This window comes from Armigeres subalbatus, chromosome 1, assembly GCF_024139115.2.
Source record: "Armigeres subalbatus isolate Guangzhou_Male chromosome 1, GZ_Asu_2, whole genome shotgun sequence".
In the NCBI taxonomy this organism is placed as follows: domain Eukaryota; kingdom Metazoa; phylum Arthropoda; class Insecta; order Diptera; family Culicidae; genus Armigeres; species Armigeres subalbatus.
In genome coordinates this window covers 34502885-34514801 of record NC_085139.1, presented here as the reverse complement: position 1 = coordinate 34514801, position 11917 = coordinate 34502885, and the positions used below count along the sequence as shown (strand labels likewise).

At 34.3% G+C, this 11917-nt stretch overlaps 1 long non-coding RNA gene across 1 annotated transcript; it reads right to left on the bottom strand.

Annotated features, from left to right (window-relative positions):
- Nucleotides 1–2581: 2581 nt before the first annotated feature.
- Nucleotides 2582–3471, bottom strand: LOC134208269 (uncharacterized). Its single transcript, XR_009978585.1, has 3 exons — nucleotides 3154–3471; nucleotides 2972–3080; nucleotides 2582–2860 (listed from the first exon to the last, which is right to left on the bottom strand). It is a non-coding gene; the product is annotated as an uncharacterized LOC134208269 (long non-coding RNA).
- Between the last annotated feature and the right edge of the window lie 8446 nt (nucleotides 3472–11917).

Genomic DNA, 11917 nt, shown 5'->3' with positions numbered 1-11917 from the left:
ACCTTGTTTTTTTCTCCTTGTCTATCAAAACAGATGTCAAAACATCGGAAAAAGAAAGAGAAGTCCGAGGGAAACAGCAAAAAACCAGCCCCCTGAAACGGCTGTCATCTGCATACAAAATGATTGAAGCCGAAAACTTGGTGCTAAACTTGGTGCTAGCTGTCAAGCTGTGGCTTTAAGCACGGAACACAGTGACGCATGCGACAATATCGCTCGAGGACAGATTTAATTCGGATAAAAAATAAATAAACAGCATTTTTATTTTATTTTAGGCTCGATTTTAGGCTGTTGTTAAAATAAAAAGCGCACCATCTGAAATATGTTTCTAAACATTATTGCAATTATCAGCTGATTCGTTCATTTCAGATACACATGTTTCGCTATAGCGCAAAAGTTATCAGCACTGGTTTTTGTTACAATAACAAATACCAAAATGATAATAATAACAAATTTGTCAAGTCTGCCTGATACCCATGTCGATAGTTTGATATATGTCTGAAGGAATTTGACAAATATTTGGCATTCTTAATGCATCTTTCTGTTTGAAAATCAAATTTTTGCAAGTAGAAAAAATAAGACTGCAAACCAATTAACTGATTGATCAGCAGCGATTTTTTTCCTCTAAATTTTAGAACACTATTCTCGTTGGAATCTGAAGCAAAATAGCTTGAACTTGAGCTTGATTCACTGCCCGTAGTTGCTACTCCATTATGACCAGATCAGCTGTTCTTGCACAGAGAACCAACAGATGTTTGCTTGAGACTAGCACTCATCTTCAATAGAAATACTATAATAAGAGATCGGCGAAGACGCCATCTTGTTTCCAATCGAACCGTCAAAAGGGGTTCCATTTCGACTTGTTTACTTTTTGCTTCCATAAGAAGCAAGCAAAAAGTTCAAGTGCTGCCAGTATCATTTTCACGATTTCATGCATTTTCATACGTTGCCATTTCGACAGTTTTTCACTCCGCCGGTCTCTGGTTATAGGGTTGCTAATCTTCAATGTACAAGTTCTGGTGATCTCATTTGTTAGGTCATACTGGCGCCTGCCACGTCAGAATGCAAGTCAATGTAGGGAAGGGGGAGGAAATGATGATGTAATCACTCGCCCACTGCAAGTCGAATATACCTCTGCACTTGCCACGAGATCATAAGGAATTTATTGGAATTTTTGGGTTAGGTTCAAGAGGCAGAGGGTCCGTCTTGGTTAACGAGCTCCCAATGTGATGGATAGGAGAAAACATTTGATGGAATTTCTAATTGGATGAAGGGAAACGAGCTTTTTGGTTCATTTCCAATTCTAGCAGCTACTGCTAGAATAGTCAAGTTGAAGGTATAGGATAGAAATGGAAACGGTATGAAAGTACATTTCCAGTTCTAGCGATTGCTAGAACATGAGAAATATAGAGAAAGATACAAAGTAGGAGAATGGAACGGGCCTGGGATTGAATCCACGACCTCCTGCATATGATGATAATTGACAGAGTTACAATATATTTATTTAATTTCTCTCAAAATTTTCCTAACCCGGTTAATTTTGTCATGTACAGCATTTTACAAGCGCTAATGACCGCCTCAATTGAACTCAGTTTTAGGGCTGTGGACCATTCCACCAAATCGTTGAACTTTTAGTTAGAATTTGACAATTCGATGGTTATTTTCCCATCGTGGTTAAAATTTTAGCCCGAAGCCGACCCATTTGAGTATTGACAGATTGATAGTTATTTGGAACAAAATGGATTTGGGGCCAATTTTCTCACGACCAAAGTTTAACAACCGAACTGTCAAATCTAACCATGCTCCAGAGCAGGGTTATTGTCAACCAAAGAGAAACAACCATCGAACTGTCAAATTTTAACTAAAAGTTAAACGAATAGGTGGAATGGTTCACAGCCTTAGAGTAAAATCAGTAGTAATTCAGTTTCATTCCAAATTTATGACCACTATTCTAGTTTGAATCTAGAGTAAAATAGATCAAACTCGCTGGTTTCTCCATCAATGTTCCATTCATGTTTTTCAAATTTTCAATTAAATGAAATCATTATGTTGCTGCCAAAAAAGGCGCCGTAAATGCAAAGTGGATTGCCCGAATAAAAAGGAATCATACTACTATTTTTCTAGCTATCGTTTTTTGAGTATAAAAATTCATAGTTGAATTTTTTATGGAATCATTTGAAATATTGTACGTTAATTATGCGATGAATGATATTTACGATAGCCTATATAATATTTTGATTTTGGATGATACATTGAATGGGTTGTTAAGTATCGTTACCATTCAAAAACATCAACTTTTGCTTATATTTTTGAAGAGCAATTTTACCACGAATCATTAGTTTATCTTCACTTTTTGTTTCTAGCGATTATTACGATTATGATTATATTCACGAAAGACTTTAAATAGTATGATTTTTTCAACGATTCAGCCGTTAATCCAAATTAAAAGCTGTGCAATAATCTTTCAATATTATGATTATTATATTACAATATGTATAATATTATTTCACACACTATTGTATGGGGAATATTCATTTGAAGGGTTTCGGTTTTTGAAATAGGTCAACATTTTTTTCTTTATATATTATATAATATAGCTCTTTAACTTGATATGATTTCAATTTATTTTATTATAAATAAAATTCATTTATTTTTCATTTTTTTAAATAATTAGTAAACGTTGTGTTATTTACGAGACGAGCCAACCACGGACTGCAAGTCTCGTAAATAAAGAATGTAACATAAATGGCAACTGACATCACCCCAATGAAGTTGAAAGCTGATTGAAAGGTTTATGACCATTATTGGTCGTGCCAGACTCATTGTGTCCGAGACTTGGTGTATCCATCAGAGTTCCGGAATCCTGAAACGATGTGTCGCAAAACAATAAAATAATTAGCTTGGTCGATCGGTCTCATTATTTTAAGCGTCGAACACTGCATATTAAAAAATATTCATAATAGAAGATTCTTACCTTCGCATGCAAATCCTTGCAGCTCCGCCGAATCCCCTAGCGCAGTGGCGGAACACCGTTTTACGATTTCCGCTTGAAGTGGAAGGAAACGAGAAGGAAACGGATGTTTCTAAGAACAAACAAAAATAGAAGAAACATAATTGAATTGACTTCTTTATTGTATATAATAATTTCTTACTTACATGTATTTCAACACCGACTTTGCGAAAACTTTTCAATGGCCGTTGGTCAATTTGGCTCGACAAAAACTGCCGTTGGCAGAAATGTCTCTATTACACTGAAAATGAAATGTACCCAAGAATTTACCTAATTTCTGCCTTCGTGTGTGAATAGCAACCCAAATCATACCATGAATGATTTTGTACTCTACATATTATTTTTCATTTCCCATTCTAGTAATCATTATTGCAACATGTATAATCCGTCAATAATTTTATATGGTCAGGTCATTAAAAGTATAAATCATATGATTGTACATGTATCATACTGTTAATGATGATTAAAAGTGTAATGGAAAATGTATAATACTAATTGTTCAGCGTACGATTTATTTCTATGCGGGTGATCCGTAGATAAAATTACGCATTCATACACCAAAACGAAAAATATTTGAATCTCGTGATTCAATCGTGGTTCAAATCTGCAGAAAATAGAACGGAGCGTTATACCAGTTTTATTTTTTTGACAGTTGACTGGTATAAAAAATAAATCTACAACAGCTGCTGGGATAATTAATGTTTCAGATTCATATTCTAACTGACAGCCCCGAACGATTTGAATTCAACCCCGTGAAGCAAGCACTAGTTCTTGAAGCCACCGTTTGTTGGTGTGGCGCTAGTGCTGTTCTTGAAGTTTAAAGCTCCGTTCATATTGTACCGTACATTTCGCGCGGGTATTTAATTATGTATCGCAAAATGATTTTCGATCCTGAAAATTTTTAATTTCAATAACTTAAGTTATATTGTTCTGTTTTCGTCATTTATCCAGCATTTTACGTGCGGTAATAGCTGCCACAATATAATTATCATCAAAATCAGCCTAAATTATCACCGAAAAAAAAAATATTTTCGATAGCTGCCTCAATTTAACATGTTCTTGTAAGGTGCAAGATATTTGACGTTTGTCTTGTGTCGTTTGTCAGTGATCATCATCATCCTCATGAATTCATCATTATTGGCGAATAAAGGTTGCATGAAGAAGAAGAAGTCGAAGGATAATATTTGAAAAAAATTGCACAGGGAAACATACGGGAAGTTTTTTAAAACTCTTCTCAAACATTTAAGGAGCAATTTAATTAAAAACGGTTAGCAGTACGGGGCTAGACTTTGCTTCTACTGCATAATAAACGCAATTTTTAGATTTCAAATTCTATTTTGTGATATTGTAGATCCAGTTGAAAGCCGAACTGAGCTCTCGCGACAATTGCATTTTCTCCCGTTTCTAAGTGTCGCAACTGCATCGCGGGTGGTGCGCAGGATGGCGCACGGCAATGCCATAGATGCGCACTATTCGCGATGCAGTTGCGACATCCAGAAATTTGAGGAAATGCGATTGTAGCGAGAGCTCAGTTCGGTATTTAACAGGATCTACAATTTCACACTTGATACACAGTATGAAAAAAGTCCAACCCCTCACTGCTTCCGTTTTTAATCAAATTACTTCTAGACATTCCACTAACGGAGCTAAGGTCCTTCGAGAAATAAGTTTATCAGAATCCGAATCAAAGTCCATCTCATTTACCGAAAAATTAGGGTAATCAACTTGATTTGGACCTCTACATATTTTGGACCTTCCTGTCGACATTTTTATGATATCTGATTTAAATCAATGCCGCTCCTGAATCCCGCATGGTCTTTATGCAAATAAGATTGCTGCGAATGTGTTTTGAAATTTGGATGAAATGTTAATGAAATCAAGAAGGCAAGCGTTACAAATTGTTACAATGCGTTACGCTTCAAATTGCATACATCATTGAATATCTCAGAACGAACACAATCAGTTCATGTTGAAGTTGCAAATTTAAATCGCTGCTATCTTCTCATTGATGCATGTCAATCGAAAGATAAGACTTTACTTTAGCTCAAATGACCATATATTGCATATTGAAAATTTATTTTGAACAGACTGTAGCGATCTGTGGTTTTAAAAGTTCACTTTCTGAAACGCGTCAACCAGCACGACGGAAATACTTTTCAAAATGGTAGCTCAACCCCTCAACCAGAGAAAAAGAATCAAGAAAACAACATCGAGCATTTTTTAATGACTATTCGGTAAATTTAGTATAGATTTGTGCCGACTTTTTGTGCTGTTCAGTAATTTAGGGATTCAATGATTTGTTCAGTAAAAATAGGTAAACGTCAGAATAATAAACATGACTTTTTACCGAAAATCGGGAATTTATTACTGACAATCATTTGTGATCAACTGAAAAACTAATATTTCGGTAAAAACAAAATTTTACAGTTGAAACTCGGCAAACAAAATACCGAACATTGCACAATGGTCCCAGAGTCGAATCTAGCAAGACAAAATGTTTGCGCCAAAAACTATTAGTTTTAAATATATAGTGTCTTTGGGGATAAAGTTCATACTTTTCGACGATTTTTTTTCCATGTAGTGAAATTAGGGTGGTACCTATATTTCAGAAGTTCATATTATCAACTTTTTAATTTTTCTGTAAAGACTTGTACAATGTTCCACAAAGTTGTAGAGCAATTAATTTTGAGCAACTTTGCCGAAAAAAACATTTTTCTATCACTTATGGTTCGCAAGTTATGAGCTTTTTAATAAATACGTTAGGGCGGTCCCTAAAAATCGGTATTCTTCACATAACTTTTTATACATTCATGTTTCGCATAAACTTTGTTCCGAGCACTTTTAGGAGTTTTGAAGACGCACATTTTTGTTAAAGAACCATGGATCTATCTCTTATAACAAAAAAGTTATTCGAGTTTTTGTATGAAAAACATGTTTTTTTCATATGCGTATATTTCAAAATGGAGCAAACCGATTTTAAATCTATTGGTTCTATTCGAAAGCTTGCACTTTTCTGCGTTTATGGTGGAAAAACTGAGAGAGCGTTTTTTGTTTAAAGTGTTTTATTTCATTTTAAAAAAAAAATTTGTTTTTAATCGAAAAACGGCTATAACTTGATAAATAAACGAGATAGGTCCATGGGTCTTTAACAAAAAGATGTGCCTTTAGAAGTTCTAAATGTGGTCCATACAAAGTATCCCTCAAAAATCAATACATAAAAATATATTTATAAAAAACGGTTTTTGTAAGGAAATAAACGTTAGTTAGATCAAAATAGGCTGGTCGACAGAGCGTATGATTTTTTTTGACGTTATTGTGCCTTGCAACAAAAATTACAACTTTCGTGATAATTTTCCAAAGCTCTCAAAGATGTGAAAAATTTCTCCGCAGTACAAATAGCACGTGCTATCCAAGCATTCACCGCTAGGATGCACCACGTGGCGGCCAAATGTGAAGATTTGATTTTAACGTAATAGTAATAAAAACATTTCAGTAGCTAACCACTGGTCATCTTCGCTTTCTCCCACGGGCGATACCGAAAAAAATCTAATCAAAACAAGATAGGCTTGTAACAAAGGCTATACTTCAAATGTGACGTATTTTTAACGCTACATATCCAACAGAAAACCTACTACCATTAATATGCATAGTAGCCTGATTTTCTGTTTGATGTTCAGCATGGCACACAAAAGACATGGCAGTCTCAACGCGTATGTAAACATTCAGTATGAATGAACCGGTGAACCGAGAAAATGCGCTCTCTAGTTCAGCCTACTTTGATCGATCTAACGTTTATTTCCTTACGAAAACCGTTTTTTAAATATATTTTTATGTATTGATTTTTGAGCGATACTTTGTATGGACCACATTTAGAACTTCTAAAGACACATCTTTCTGTTGAAGACCCATGGACCTATCTCGTTTATTTATCAAGTTATAGCCGTTTTTCGATTAAAAACATATTTTTTTCAAAATGAAATAAAACGCTTTAAACAAAAAACGCTCTCTCAGTTTTCCCACCATAAACGCAGAAAAGTGTGAGCTTTCGAATAGAACCAATAGATTGAAAATCGGTTTGCTCCATTTTGAAATATACGCATATGAAAAAAACATGTTTTTCATACAAAACCTGAATAACTTTTTTGTTTTAAGAGATAGATCCATGGTTCTTTAACAAAATGTGCGTCTTCAAAAGTCCTAAAAGTGCTCGGAACAAAGTTTATACGAGAAATGAAATGTATAAAAAGTTATGTGAAGAATACTGATTTTTAGGGACCGCCCTAACGTATTTATTAAAAGCTCATAACTTAGAACCATAAGTGATAGAAAATGGTTTCGTCGGCAAAGTTGCTTAAAATTAATTGCTCTACAACTTTGTGGAACATTGCACAAGTCTTTACCGAAAATTAAAAAGTTGATATTATGAACTTCTGAAATATAGGTACCAATTCTAATTTCACTACATGGAAAAAAAATCGTCAAAAATTATGAATTTTTTTCCCAAAGACACTATATATCTAAAACTAATAGTTTTGGCGCAAACATTTTTGTCTTGCTAGATTCGACTCTGGGACCATTGTGCATTGAAATGCCGATTAAGTGTGTAGAAGGAGGTGTCCAAAATGTGTACATTTGGGGGTCCAAAAGATGTTGTACTGTCCAAAACAAAGAATATTTTCATTTCAGATTGTTGAAAATCTCAGCGATTTATAAACATCCGATGCTCATTTCAAACTTCCTTTTCCTAAATAAGACTTTCATATATCAAATTATGTGACCTTAATTTTAAAATTAAAAAATCACTTGAATAAAAGAGAAAAAAAATGAAATTATGTGATTTTGGCTTGTATCGCACGTCTCATTTGGAAGATATAAGCGGATATTGGGTAGCACTTCCTCAAGGGGTCCAATGGAATTTGAAAGCGCCAGTTCGAAGATTTAAAAAAATACCAAGTTTTAAAAAAGGCTGGTGCACCCCCCAAAACCATTAAAACGTAAATCTATCAAAAGTAATCTTGCTCTGGAAGCAGGGTTATTCGATAATTATTAAACTGCCACTATGAGATATGAGACAGCACACCTACGTTTCAGTTGACGAACTCAATTCATCTATTTGATCTTGACGCATTAACACTTTGGTTACAAACTTGAGCTCATTATAATATGAGCGTCGAATTTAAGACAAATTAATCTACGTAGTCATTATACGTGTCAACGTTTTATGAAAAACTATTGGAACCTTTTTTCTTTACATTTGATTTGATCCAACTGGAACTGGATGTCGCATTGTGGATAAAATTTTGCTTTAAACTGGACCATTTGTGTGTTGACAGAATAACAGTTTTTTGAAGCATAATGGACTTAGCGTGAAAGTCAGGAGATAATATAATAACTATCGAGCTACCAATGGGATTGAACGCGTTACTTTAACTACGGAATTCGAATCAATGTACTTTGCAATTACGCTGCATTTCTGAGCAGCAAAATAGATAAATTAAAACATGAACAGAAAACTGCTGGAGATACCAGCGTTTTTGTTTTTTTGCTTCAGATTCCAACGAAAATAGTGTTCTAAAATTTGGAGGAAAAATAAATCACTGCTGATCAATCAGTTATTCGGTTTGCCATCTAATTTTTTTACTTGAAAAAAATTGTTTTTTTTACAGAACAGAACATTTACAGAACGATGCATTAGAAATTAAAGGCCCACTCTTTATCACAATGCCAAATATTTTTCCAAATTCCTTCAGACATGTATCACAACTGTTCAGATATCGACATGGGTATCAGGCAGACTTGACAAATTTGTTATTATTAATAATTTGGTATTTGTTATTGTAACAAATACAGTGCTGATAACTTTTGAGCTATACCGAAACATGTGTATCTGAAATGAACGATTCAGCTATAGAGATAATTGCAATAAATGTATGAAACATATGTTAGACGGTGCGCTTTTTCTTTTAACAACAGCCTAAAATCGAGCCTAAAATACTGTTTATTTATTTTTTATTCGAATTAAATCTCTCCTCGAGCGATATTGTCGCATGCGTCACTGTGTTCCGTGCTTAAAGCCGAAGCTTGACAGCTAGCACCAAGTTTAGCACCAAGTTTTTGGCTTCAATCATATTGTATGCAGATGACAGCCGTTTCAGGGGGCTGTTTGAATTTACTCCTGATTTTACTCTTAGTGGAATAATAAGAAGTAATTTGATTAAAAACGGAAAGCAGTATCAAGTTTGATATCACAAAATAAAATTTGAAATCGAAAAATTGCATGGTAGAAGGAAAGTCCAGCCCCGTACTGCTAACCGTTTTCAATTAAATGCTAATAATAGTTCCCGAGTTCCCGTGTTCCCGCTGTTTCCTCGTGCATTTTTTTCATATATTATCCTTCGACTTCTTCTTCTTCATGCAACCTTTATTCGCCAATAATGATAAATTTATGAGGATGATGATAATCGCTACGATGACAAATGTTAAATAGATTGGATCTTACTAGAACACGGACAAAAATCTGACATGTTTAAAACAACCAAAGCGTTGGTTGTATTAAATAAATAAATTTGGTTACCTTCAAAGGTATTTTGATTGTTACCAATTAATAATCTAGTTTGAAATAACCAAATTGTCTGGTTATTCCTACCAAAATAAATTCATTATTTTTAACATCGATTTTTGTTGTTTTCTATACAGAATATTGTGGTTATTAACAACTGGAGTTTAGTTTGTTTTTACCATTTATTAGGTTGTTTCATTTGACATTGATATAAACAATCTAACTAAATTATTAGGTTGATTAAACATGAACATTTCCTTAAAATAAACTTTGATTTGTTTCGAGAAACGTCAATCGAAAGTAAGTTCGAAAAATATTTTTTAGTTTGCATATTGACGTTTCAAGAATAAAATCAGTAGAAGAAAAAACAACTTGTCATTCCTAATATTTGCAATAATTTACATCGTACCTTGACCGCTATTATCCCATTAAACTTCGTAAGTACGGTAAGTACCTATAAATTTCCCCAATATTGATTTTTATACCAGTATAATTTCCATATTCCAAAATTTCTAGTGAAATTTGCGAATCCGTGGCCTTGCATCTTTGCTCATGGTATCGAGTCTTCTTATATGGTAAGAGTTTAATGAAAGATGTTTTAGTTTTGTGTATAATTTCTTAGTTTTATGGAATAGGTTGATATTGAAGTTTACAACAATGTATGCACTTTCAGATTTTCAGAACCGAACGGCGGGGACGGTACAGATTTATGAGTTGCAAGGCAGCTGCTGGCAAGCTGCGATCATGCACCTTACTTTTGTTACACCTTCACTAAAATAGTATTTCGCCATTCAGGTGCCGCTACACAATTTGGATCTTAAAGTTTATTAATAAATATATTCGTAATCGATAATGAAATAAAAAAATGAAAACGCAATTCATGTCCATTATTCAAAATAGAAAAATTCAACAAAGGAATGGTTGTTAACCAAAGAGCTGGTTATTTCAACCAAAATACTTGTTTAATTTAATCTTAATTATGGTTGTTTTGACCTTCAATTTTAGTTTAAATAACCTACAATTTTGGTTGTATTTAAAGCTGTCAAACGAAACAACCATCGTGTTGGTTATTTCAAACCAATATTTTGTTTGTTTCACTCGCAAAGTTGTCAAAAAAACAAAGTTGAATTTTAGTTTGTTTCAACCATTGAACATGGTTTCATCAAACCACGATTTTGTTTGGGCCAAATTCAACCTCATATGTTGATTGAAATAACTTAAGATATGGATGCTTTTACCAATTGATTTTCTCCGTGAACATGTTAAATTGTGGCGGTTATCGACATTAATTCATTGGCTTTCTTCGGTGATAATTTCGGTAGATTTTGATGATTATTATATTGAGGTGGCTATTACCGCACGTAAAATGCTGGATAAATGACGAAAACAGAACAATATAAAGGTGCCGTCAGACGTTGCAAGCAAATCACTCGCAACGAGCATTTTGCTCGCAGAAAGTGACAACTGTCAAAATTTTGCCTGTCTGACTACACTGAAAGTGATTGCATGCAAACAAATGACACCTCGTAAGCAAACGCTCGCTTGCAATGTGTGACTGCTAAGCGTTAAAAAATTTCAACTCGCAGAAACGAAATTGCGCTTGCTAGTGCAGCTCTAGCAAATTTTTCGCTCGCAAAAGTGAAAACGTTTTCAGGTGGCAGTGTTGCACTCCAAAAATATTAATGAAATTAGATTTTGTGGCCGAAAAATAAGTTTTTCGTTTTTGTTTATATTTGCATGAGAGTAAATCTGTCATTTGCCTAAAGTAAAAAACTGCTACGTTTGACTGCAATTGCGAGTGCTCTCAGAAATCATTCGCTCGTACGAGTGATTTGCTTGCAACGTCTGACGGAGCCTTAACTTACGTTATTGAAATTAAAATTTCCACGATCGAAAATCATTTTGCAATACATAATTAAATACCCGCGCGAAATGTAATCGGTACAATATGAACGGAGCTTTAAACTTCAAGAACAGCACTAGCGCCACACCAACAAACGGTGGCTTCAAGAACTTGCGCTGGTTTCACGGGGTTGCATAAAATACGTGGCAGACTTGTCAGTTTTGACAGATTTTACTATGAAGATGGGTGTGAAGGTGAAAACGGCGATTTCAACGACCGTTCAAGGAGCGACTATTTCGAACGGTCGGGTCCAATAGGGAAATCCTCGTACAATATTATTACATTTATGTAAGTGATTTAGTTCCTTACATAGTTTTTTTCTAGATATAGCTTTTTTGCAGCTCCCTTGAATTGTTCATAATGTTCGTTTTATTTTTACTTAAGGCTATCTTTACTCTAAGGCTTTTTCGTTTGTTTACATGGCTAGTGCATTCAGAAGCTCATACCG